A 12,426-nucleotide genomic window follows, 5' to 3' on the forward strand; every position below is an offset into this window, starting at 1 on the left:
AAAGTTCATCTTTCACCAAATGAAATACATTCTGCCCATTACGTGAATGAAAAAAAAAAAATTGCTTCATATATGCTAACACCTAAAAATAGAACCTTGTCATTTGATGTTTTATGAATTTATGAACAAGGTCCAGCTGTCAATACACTTGATCCCATACACACTGCAAATGCAAGCGTTTTTTTGTACACACGTGTAGTGTGCTGGGCTCTCGGCGTGGGTGCAATGGAGCAAATCACTTGGATCTAAAATTGGACGATAAATGAAGCCACTATTGCATGAATAATGATGCAGTAGTAAAGTGGGACAAGTGATCAATGTCAAATATTCAAGCAAATGACAAGGATCTACAGTCAACCTTGCTCAAGTCGACCACGCATAACTCATACAATCACCTATTAAGTCGAAGGTCTTTTCAAGTCCTCTTCTCTTCATATGTTATTGATTTTAATTCCTCATAAGTCGAATTTTCTCAAAGTCGAAGCTATTTCTTCAGACCAAATCGATAGGACTTCGGCAAAGTCGACTGCATTTAGGTCTTGGGCAAATTTCAGGCAAACTTATCAAAGTTCCCAGGAATAACCTGTGTTTAGATATGCACAGCGCTGAACCGGCGTATACAGCACCTTTTATATGTGTGAACCTCCACAGCTTACTATGTGTGTGTGTGTTTGTGTTTGTTTGTGTGTGTGTGTGTGTGTGTGTGTGTGTGTGTGTGTGTGTGTGTGTTCATTATGAGATGAAAAAAAAAAATAAACATGATGACACAATACAGAAGACATTGTTCATAGTTACACTCAAGTTACTGGTACTCAAAACTCTCACTGGAAAATGCAGGGAAATTCCATATTTGTAGTCCAAATTAAACACTAGACAAGCAGGCCTTGATACACAATATCTAGTGAAGCACTAGATCACGCTCAAACAGGATAGTGACCCATTCTTGGTAGAAATATTGCCTTGTTTAGTTGGTGAAACACTCAATACCACATCTTTCACTTGGGTCATGGATAAAGGGTCATGGTGCATGTGGCGGTCAAATTGAAGTACCAAGTACAATGTCTATTGCCCATTTTTCTCCCCCCCCCCCAACAACATCAAGAAACTCCCGCAAATCATACCAGACAACCCCCCCTCCAACCATGCATGCACAAACAACACACAAAAGGGGAGTGTAGTTCAAGTGCGAAAGGGACAGTGAAAAAGCAACAACAATAACAACCCAACATATTCTAGACGTGTTCCTGGTCAATATTTGTCATGAAGAACAATGCAGATTGAAAAAGGGCATGTCATTACTTAAATAGAGTATAGTGACATTCAGATGTAACATTCTTCATTGTGTGTGTGTGTGTGTGTGTGTGTGTGTGTTGCTCCAAAGATCAATTGATCAGCTGCCTGTACATGCCCGGTTTCATATCACTGGGCTGATGTTTTCTATCGATTGAAGAGTAGGTAGTACGTAGAATGAGCTTTTAATGGCAAAGATCACATGCCAGGACAAATCCTCAAATCAGTAGCTTTTATATCTTACTATCAAGTGTTTTTGCCTCATTGAGCATTGGGTTCGGTTTATACTCATCCTCTACAATGCAAGATGTCTTGCATTATGGTCTTATTTTTGCCTTGAATGAGTAACCATTAACAAAGCAAACCAAATGCTCAACAATTTACAAAGCTTGATTCCCCTTCTCAGTACATGGGCTAGGATTCACAGAGAGGTAAACAGAGAATGTATTTGAGTTTTTCATCTTCTTCTTGCTTCCTCCCCCTCCCCCACCCCCCCCCCCCCCTGTCTCTTTTTTCTTGGTATAGTATTGGTCTTACTAAAGAGGCCAGCTGAACTGAAAGACCAGTTCAAATCTCTCCTAAATGCAGAGCTACCAAGTCTCACGCATTCTGAGTGAGACTCAAGCATTTAGGGTCTGTCTCACGATCTCACGCATGACACCCATTTTTCTCACACATCGGGCAAAGTCTGCCACTTTGGCCTACAATAAGGAGCATAGCTCAAAAGATTAAAGTGATAGTTGCAATTGAAGGTATATTTTCCTTTTGTCTTTCAAAATAAGTAAAAAATAGTCACTTAAGTACGCACCTGATCACACCATTAAGAGCTAAAAATTGAAAAGGCTCCCTACCTTGGGAGGCCACAGGGGGAAAACCCCTCCTACACCCTCGCTCGCGCACACATTCGCTCGGCGAGATGCCGAATCATGAAAATCTCACTCATAAAAATTTTTTGAACTTGGCATCCCTGTAAATGTAGATGTGAACTTTTACTATAAAGTATTGTAAAACCAGAAAATTTGCAGCATAAAACTTTGTGAGTAGGAGCTGACCATCGGATGGTCTTTTCTGAGGCATGAAACTTTCGAAAATTGCCATTGACATTCGGTGTATTGTGACAAGAACTTTTGCATGCATTTTATTTTTGCAAATCTTGGCTCCTTGCAAAATTTTCAAAAGTTTTGTCCATGCGAAAAATTGATGGTTTTATAGTAGTAAATCAACTGTGGTGTGTACCAAGGAGGTACTAGGCTCGCCTAGTACCTCCTTGGTATGTACCATCATAGGTAATCAATCTGAATCTTCTGCCATCATTGTCTATCATGCGAGACATGTAAGACTTAAATCAACAAAACAGTCTCTTGGAAGGGGTGTACAGGAGGTATTTAGTTACTTCCTAAATTCTAAAGTCCTGAGTCTGTCTACAACCCACTCATTTGGATCCAGGGGTTCTAAGGGCTATACCTGGTCCATACTACCAAGATCATCCTTGGTCTTCCCTGAATCTCTTTGTGCTCTTGTGTAATCCCTTTTGCTCTTTATGATTGTGCACAATAAAACCGTCTGTGCGTGGGTGTCGGGAGGCAAAGAGGATTATACAGATGATATCTCTGGAACTGAAGGGTATAGGGCCTACCACCATGCACTGTCACTCCATCACTTAAGATCAGCTTTCCAGACCAGATGAAGCAACCATGTATGACGCAAAGGGACCAATTAAGCCCTCTGCTACGTGATTATCATCAAATTGCATATAAGATGCATTTATATACATATAGCTCAGCCGAATGATGACTGCCATTATAGTCTTGCAGAAGTTTGTTGACGCCAACCCTACTGAGGAAGAGTGTAAAACAGTGGCAATGTCTTTCAGAAAAGCAATACTTTGCTAGTCTAGACCAGTGAAATTGCTCATTGGTAAGATACATGTAATTGAAGACTGAGGAACGATATTTGCCTCAATTAATCTGATGGATTCAAAGGAGTTATGTTATCAGTCTTGGACTGCGGTGCCAAAAACCGCCTTCTTTGGGTGCACCTTCCTACAATTTGATGTCAATACTGGTCTTTTCATTATCCAGTGTAGCCTTTTTAATGTCAGTACTGCTCTTTCAAGGTCTGTCATTGTTATCAGGACTGCTTATTTATTGCTACACCTGTGATAAAGTGGACACAGTCATCCAAAGATGTGCTAACAAGGATTTGAACTTGAGATCTGCTTAAGTCCAGAGCCTTATATGCTATGCCACAGTGCTCATACTGCAACTGATTGACAAATTGCCCTTTATCAAAGTTAATAAACACTAATTTTTCAGTGTTTGAGTAGTAGCCATGGTAAAAAAAAGTAAATACATTAAAAAAAAAATCATGGACATACATGCCTGGGTGGGATTTAAAAATCCACCCCTTGCTGTTCTGATTACCTGAATATAGTTGTTCAAATAAGGACAAGAAAAACTTTGTCTGTTGATGTGATCTCTGGCTCGCATGATTTCTGTTGTCACAAACCACAGTGGTATTGATTTCAGGCTAAGAGAAGTTTATGAAGGTGAAATTTGATGCCATCAATTGCAAAATCAAACAAACAAATAAATAAACAAACAAAGAAACATCAACAATTATAATGTCATTAAAAAAATCTTCATGACTGATGATTTGGGCAAAAACATAAGTTTATCTTGACACACAATGAACAAAGAGTACGGATTCTAACTTTTCCTTGAAAACCTGATATTTGATATTCAGCTAAACAACTTCCACTAGACCAAACATACTTTCAAAGCCTGACTGAACACAAAATAACAGTTTATAAACTCCAAGAACAGGTGCAGACTTGCTGACTTGTTGACTTGCAAAAGAAAGAAAGAATAAACCCAGAAAAAAACAACAACAAGTGAACAGACATAACAGAAATTGAACATTCCTCCATGGAATGCCCATTGTTTGTCTAATAATGAGTATAGAATAAGTTGAAATAGATGAATAATGATGCTTGGATTACCTTGACTCAAAGAGAAGATATAGTATCTTCACTTGTTGGGAGTCTGAGGGTATTTTAACCCGTTGAGGACGGTTTGATTTTTCTACAACACGCATTTCCCATAGACACCTGCCCGAGTATACTCAGGACTCAACGGGTTAATAAACAGAAATTCCACAGATTTGTTCATATGTGGGGATCTGAGATGTCTATAAAAGACAAATTAACATGCAAACAATAAATTCCAACATCCAGATTACATGACCTTGCATTTATTAAGGCTTTGGGACCAATCAGAGTGAGTAAAAAACTTTCATTCAAAGAATCATGACATCATCCTCATTTCTAGCACCATGCACTATCACTAAACAGGGGTGGATCCACTTTAACCACAATAATTATCCCACTGAAATGTGAACAATCTAAATCTAATGCTCACAGGATATTGCCTGCACATTTGAAACTCCAGACTTCCTTGCAGTAACTGGATACCCACTGGAAATCTTAGCCATACCTCACAGATGGGGGTATGAGATGCTAATGACACGGGCCATTTAGCAATCATTAATTTCTGGCTGTGAAATGTAATCTGTTTCTCTCCGTGGTTGTCTTATCTAATGCATTAATTGGACTATCACCTATCAGTGCATTTATCGCACCAGCAAATGAACAGGGCAGTAGACATATGAGACATGAGCGCTTAGATACTCTGTGCCTTTATACCACTGTGTGTAATATTACACATGATAGCATCAGTGACAATCAGTCGGGTTAATCTCTGGCACCTGGCCATAACAATCAGGATAATGACAGCAAGTTTTGAGCAGAATAATAATGATAAAAAATATTATTTTATATATTGCCATAACTTTAAGAAGGAAATAGTGGTAAACAACAACAGCACACACACAACATTTCTGTGACACTGAACAGTAATCAGGCTACATCACCACCGAACTTTGAAGGAGGAATCGATAAGAACTGACTTATTTCTCAAGAGCCATGTGTGTGATCTCTCTTAATCATTTGTAATTATCGGTCCCACACAAGTTTCCTTGAACAAATTTATGAATACATTAATTTGCATATTTTAGAGATGTATACAATATTCATGACAAGATCATTTTGAACAAACACACCGTCCATGAAACAGAACAAAGTAAACCATAACTGTTAGTACTGTATAATGTATTGGCATCCCAACAGCATCACACGTTGCTAGGTGATCACTGCACACACACTTCACTCGACTGCAGGGTGAAGAATAAGCCCAATGATTTCCTTGCACTTTTTAGATGTCAGGCAAGCTTGGCAACATTCATGGAAAATCACCCCAAAGTGAGATATAGTTGGTTACAGGAACATCATTGCACAGTTTCATATCAATCAGAACATTAATTTTGATAGCGCTTTAATTTCTGAAGCCCACAATCACAGTGCTTTGTAATGTGACTGTACACTTGAGATGGAATTGTGATACTCGTTTGCTGTGTAACACAAAATGTCAGTTGCTGCAGATAACTCTAGAATGAAAACCCCATCTTCATGACATCATTCTGAGATAAATTTGTAATACATGTAAGATGTTCCTACACACCATACAGCAACAACAAAATGTATAGATTCTCTATTCTTACTTTTGACCATAAATAAAGATATTAGCGTGTGTGCACATGCATGTTTGTTTGTGTTTGTATGTAAGTGTGTATGTAGATGTGTGAGTGCAAAATATAATGGTTATTCCATCTGAGTTGGAGCAAGGGACTGTGATTGGTGATTTTATTGATGTTTCCACAGGATGGCATACTCAGTACTCCGTTACTTTAAACTGACAATTCCCTTTTTTTGGGCCTCACCTGTCATCTCCATAATTTTGATTATCACCTCCATAAAAAATGGCAGCCCATGACAATGATGATTATGATGATAATGATGATTATCATTACAAGTAGCAGCCATTATGGTTTTATTTGTCCTGGGTAACCTCTCTGATCTGTATCAACACTGCTTTTCCAGATGGTCCTGCATCAGTTTCATCAACTCGCCATGTTCAAGAAAGCAAAATCTTCAGTTGTCTGTTTTATCTCTTTAATGTTATTTTAACAAGGCATTGGCATTAAAATGTATTTCACAGTGTAGTGTCAAAATTTCTCTTTTTTGAGCTCTTTGTCATTCAAATATAATGGGTTGTTTCTTTCGCAGGATTAGAAAAAAAAAAAGAGCCTCTTAAATGGTAAATTCATTTCCAGAACTGACCACACATTTTCATTAGAAGATCAAAGTCCTTGAGTGCGTGTGTATTTCTCCTTCGATGACTGCTTTTTTTTTCTAATTTCTTTCAGAGTTTGTGGAGATTCAATCAATGAAGCCAGTTTTCTGTAATTTTTCTCCAATATTAAACATGCAGTAAAATTCCATGGCATAAATAAATTGTACAAATCCAATGATGATAAGGTGATACTTTTTGCATCGAAATTACCTGAGGACTTGATGGCTTCACTTAACAAAAATAGAGAATAATCAATGGATCGATCGATCAAACAATCAATCAATCAATCAATCAATCAATCAATCAATCAATCAATCAATCAATCAATCAATCAATCAATCAATCAATCAATCAATCAATCAATCAATCAATCAATCATCCATCCATCCATCCATCCATCCATCCATCCATCCATCCATCCATCCATCAATCAATCAATCAATCAATCAAAATTATGGGTACTCTGACAGGTGATTGGTCAACTAACATCTTTAAAGCTGGGTAAACCACACAACAGCAACAAGAATATGAAAGACAGCATACACTTGTCACATGACATCAACCAGACGTTTATTGCCATCAGTGTCTGATATTAACATTTCAAGTTCAACAATTGTGATTACACAGTGGTCATGTGAATACATTTACCACCATATATTTCATATGACAGTTTTCAGGAACTTGCACCAGACTGATCAAACAAGGAACATACAGGGTTTACAAACTACTGTACGAGCTGAAATTTTCGCGTACAGATATTTTCGCGAATAGCTACTTGGAGGACATTTTTGCGTGTTGTTAATTTCATGGTTGCAAGGGTCTAGCTGAACTTAGTTATTCGCACGTTATTTTCGCGGTTCAAAGGCGATTCGTGAAATTCGCGAAAATAAAACCACCGCGAAAATTTCAGCTCGTACAGTAGTTGGTGCATTCAAAAATAAAGAAAAATTCATATGTGATCATTTACTTTGGATGTTTATTCTGATTGTTATTTTCTCCTAATGCAGAGATATTTTGTTACACAAAAGGGACATTTTTCTTGATAAACCCTGAACAAGTTTTTGTTTCTAAAGTTAAAAAATAGTGCAAATAGGACAACAGTTGGCCTTTAAGACTAAGTTAGCATTGTCACAAATGATTCACAACTGTTGAATATGAAGCTATCACACCACCACTAAACATAATAAGTTTCACTCAAGACATAATGATATCTTGGGTGAAACTTATTGTGTTTACTGGTGGTGTAATTTTCCCCATTTTGCTGAAGTTTAGATGTCCATTTTATGGACACACTTGAACCAGCGACAAAACCGAATCCTCTCTTTGCAATATAAAGCCATCCTTCCTGTAAACTTTTCTGGAAGAAAGTGCTTCATGTTGAAACTGTGTGGCATGTAGAATAAACAAAATGGAACAGGCCATGAAACATCCTGAGTGACATCAGATATTAGTATGTGAAGAAAGCTATGATTACCAAAATCATCTTCCAGGGTGTTAGCATGTTTTCAACGGTGATCTTGGTCCCCATACTGTCACTGATGTAAAGATATCTGTATGCATATTCTTGGAACGTCACTCCACTGTGTATGTACCAGATGAACTTGACACCTTACAAATCTGAGATTAAAAAATAACATTTCCTCTTTTGCATAAACAAGGTGAGGATGTATTTTTTGGCATGTGACATGCTGGTCAAGCAATGGTGATGACTATTTTAAGTTCCTGAAGGATACTCTATCATAAGAATTCACAGGGCTGCCAACATTAAGAGATCAAACTTGGGTCCCACGGGGAAACCATCAAGAGTTGTACTTGTGTGATGCATGCATTTCAATAGGCAAGAAAAATCCCAAAGTTTACAAGTGAGACTCTTTAGAGGAGCCTCCCATAAAATCTACAGATACTATTACTGCCTCTTTCACTCATCTCTCATGTATTAATTTACTGGGGTCTCCCAAAGGTAATTTCTCCTCACGCAAATGTTACATCAACACATTGGGGGTAAACTCAAAGGTAAGTTTGCTCTATTACATGTGTTTCCCCATGAGGGCCTGCTGGTACAATGTATTTGCTGAAAAGACAAGTAAGAATTTTTTTCATCTGTCGCTTGCCTGGATGGAAATGCATGTTTAATATATGATTGATTATTTGGCACTTACAATATGTATATTTGCAGTGCGGCTGCCAAATACAGATACATTACACCTTGTCACAATCAAACTGTCACAGAGTCCTGTCCAAATTATGCCAAACTCATAGAAAAGTTTTTAAACACATGATTTCAGCCATGTCAGCTTTGCATTTGCATTTTCTCCTTGACAACAAAGTTTGCCTTACACATTAGGGTACCTGGATAAACTGCATGAACTCACTATTAAGTATAATATTCATTGATAAACTTCAAAACTGGTAAACCACTACCCAAAGTTGCAAGATTGTCATAAGTTTATAGGTATCCAACTTAAACAAGAGACAATCATAAATATATCTTATATAAAACGTTTATAATACACCATGGAAGTAAAAAATGAACACTTTCTTGTACGATGTAGAGACTGCATACCACACACTCTATCTCCCTTTCCACATGAAGCATATTGACAATACATGTACAGATGTGACTTGGCATCTTGGACATTATCAGGTAATAAAGAAAGCACAGCATACATTCTATACATACATACGAGACACCAATTTCCAACACCACTATATGGCATGACCACTTCTAGCCCATTATACCAATACATAACCATACCTTTCTACAGATAGATATCAGCAACACTTCGGGCAAAAAGAAAAAAAAAATATGCACATAATTCTCTGTTTATTCATTATGATCTGAATATGTAACAAGTTTTCCATATTTATCTCAAGACTCACAAAATGAAACAGTCATAGAGAACTGAAGCACTTCAACCAAACTTTATATCACATCAAGAAAAAGGACTGTATTTGCTATTTATATCAAACTTTGCAACACATAATATGCAGTCATTTCTTATATACTTGATGGAAACAAGGAGAACAAGCAGTTTTATATCTGAAAGGTCACAGAATTATACCATTAGGGAAGACGGGAGCATATTCCGAGTATTAAGGCTACACATTTTAGAATTACAGCTTTTGTTGTTGTCTTACTTCATGGTTCTTTGTTTCCCCTAGTTACCAAATGTATCCACAGATGTTTCTAAAACAGATTCGGCTATTCAAACAGGTTAACAACATTCAGTTTTTCTCAAGAAATAAAGCCCCCATCTATCCTTTTCTTCTTCCGTGATCATTTTCTTCCATTTGGTTCTACATATCTTGTCTGCAGCAGCTGTGTTATCTTAAGAAATCAATATCCCATCAAAACAATACTGCACATGTGTCACCTTCACACACATCATGTACAAATAAAGTATCAAGACTTAGTGTCAATCTCTATGTACATAACAGAACCTTTTGTGCTTCCCATGAAATGTGGGATTAAACAAGGTGGCAATAATATTGACATTGAATAACAATTTACACGTTTGTAGACATAGAGAAAAATCCAGTCGTTTACATGAGACTGGAAACAACTGTATTCATTTTCATGTCAGGTGGTTACATATCCTTTGTCCTTTCATAGCACAGGGAATTCATTTGCTGGCAAATGAGTTTTCATTAGGTTTAGCTGAGATGTACAAAATTGAAGACTACTGTAAATTTGATACCAATAACTTCCAGCATTATGATGCACATAAAATGAATGGCTGGAGTTGTGACCTTAACTTCGAAACACCTCCCTACACCTGATGAAGAGGGTTGGAGAAGATTTGTGCCACATTTAATGCTTATGTAATGATCTCTGACTGCACATGTTATTTTAACAAATCTTTTGGAAATGTTATGTGATTCGAAAAGTCAGATGAATATGTGAAATAGATTCACAACATTTTTTTTTTCTTCATTCAGCAGTGAATCCAAGTCAGAGTATTGACCACAGAGGTATTATTAATACATTTTCTTGAAGAACAGTCAATACAAATGGAAGAGGTTTCCCTTTTCAAAACAGATTATAATGAAACAACAATGTGGAGAAAAATCAAATAAATCTATAATTATGTAAAATATAACTTTCTCATACTCTCCCTCCACCCCTCCACACAGAAAAATGGACAAAAGAAAGCTTACAAAGTCAGTCCTTACATCAGGTCAATGATTTTTTTTTCTTGTACGTAAAACTTTTCCATGATGTGATATTATGATGTGTGGACCCTTAGACTATAGCTGTGGACTCTGATGATTTTGAATAGCATGCTTGCCTTCCTTCACAGATGCTTCCATGGTGGCTGTGTGAGGAAATCTGCATTTGAATTGAAACAAACACAAAGCCAAAGGAATTAATCACACTGCAACCTTCATGATCCAATCCACATCATAAAACTACTGCACTCTTTGTTTCCATTTCAGAGTAACTCACAACAAGAGATCTGGGAGTCACACGCTCACCTGAGTATCGCAATTTCACCTTCCATGCATTCTTGCACACTCTTACCTGAGAACATTGGAAACTTAGGTCTGCATATATGGATCCCCCCCCCCCCCCCCCCTCAACTCCAGGGTGGGAGGGGGGGGGGGGGCAAGCAGCCCTGGATCTGCAATGAATCATCAATGTACGAACTCATGGTATTAACTATGCTTTATCATTTCTGGTTCTAGAGTAGAAGATTTTAAATATTCCTTAATATGGGGGTGGGGGGGGGGGGGGTGGGGGACATGGTGCCCATTTGAAGGAATTGGGATTCTATCCCCCTAGGGATGCTACCTGCTATAAAGTTTGCTCAAAATTCATGAGGTTTTCAAGAAGAAGATGAACATGTAAAATTGAGGCCCTATTACAACTGTAGTGTAGGTCTTCTCCTAGGTCCCAAGGGGGGGGGGGGGGGTACCCCTGATTCCGCCAATCCCATGAACAAACTTGAGACTACAGTCATCAATGTACTAACTCATAGTGTTATCAAAGCCTTATCACTTCTGGTTCTAGAAGATTTTAAAGATTCCTTAATTTCAGGGGGTTTGGGCCCCCCTGGGGGCCCTCCAGGTGGGCCATGGTGCCCATTTGAACAAATTGAGATCCCATGCCCCTAGGGATGCTACCTACCAAGTTTGGTGAAAATCAGACATGGGAATATCAAAGTGAAGATGAAAATGTATAATTTAGGCCTCATTAGGACCCCTCCCCAACCCCCTCCCCTGGGTCCCAAGGGGGGCACCCCTGATTCCCCCATGAACAAACTTGAAACTACAGTCATCAATGTACTAACTCACAGTATTAACTAAGCTCTATCACTTCTGGTTCTAGAGAAGAAGATTTTTAAAGATTCCTTAATTTTAGGATGTTTGGGCCCTCCTGCCCCCCCCCCCCCAGGTGGGCCATGGTGCCCATTTGAACAAATTGAGATCCTATCCCCATAGGGATGCTACCTGTCAAGTTTAGTGAAAATCGGTCATGGGGTTCTCAAGAAGAAAATGAAAATGTAAAAAGTTTACGCACGACGGACGCCGGATGCCGGACGCCGGACGAAGAGCGATCGCAATAGCTCACTTGAGCCTTCAGCTCAGGTGAGCTAAAAATCACTTTTGAAGTGGATGCGATGATGGAAACAGTACAGAAGTCAAATACAGATATCAATGAAGGAAAAAACAATGCAAAATTTATGACAATTTTCTTATAATATGAACATTAACAAGAAACATGGAATCATGAAGACATGTACTAGTTATTAGCAATTATGCAATGTTAACTGAAGAAGTTCTTTCTATCTTTTGTTGATTTCAACATTTCCTGAAAGAAGAATATTGTCATTGACCAAGCCCTAATCATGATGTGAAAAACGTGACGTCTTTTTCTTTCAATTTC

The 12,426-nt window shown here is 38.0% G+C and overlaps 1 protein-coding gene across 1 annotated transcript in view; it reads right to left on the reverse strand.

The window, feature by feature from the left end:
- Nucleotides 1-10,657: 10,657 nt before the first annotated feature.
- LOC139738819 (2-oxoisovalerate dehydrogenase subunit beta, mitochondrial-like) overlaps nucleotides 10,658-12,426 on the reverse strand; it is an 89,384-nt gene continuing 87,615 nt past the window's right edge. The window contains exon 11 of the mRNA XM_071649455.1: nucleotides 10,658-10,869. The gene's annotated coding sequence lies outside the window, so the exon portion shown is untranslated. The remainder of the gene's footprint in view (nucleotides 10,870-12,426) is intronic.

This window comes from Diadema antillarum, unplaced genomic scaffold, assembly GCF_040938485.1.
Source record: "Diadema antillarum isolate AM-2024a unplaced genomic scaffold, OU_Dant_1.0 seq00000768_RagTag, whole genome shotgun sequence".
In the NCBI taxonomy this organism is placed as follows: domain Eukaryota; kingdom Metazoa; phylum Echinodermata; class Echinoidea; order Diadematoida; family Diadematidae; genus Diadema; species Diadema antillarum.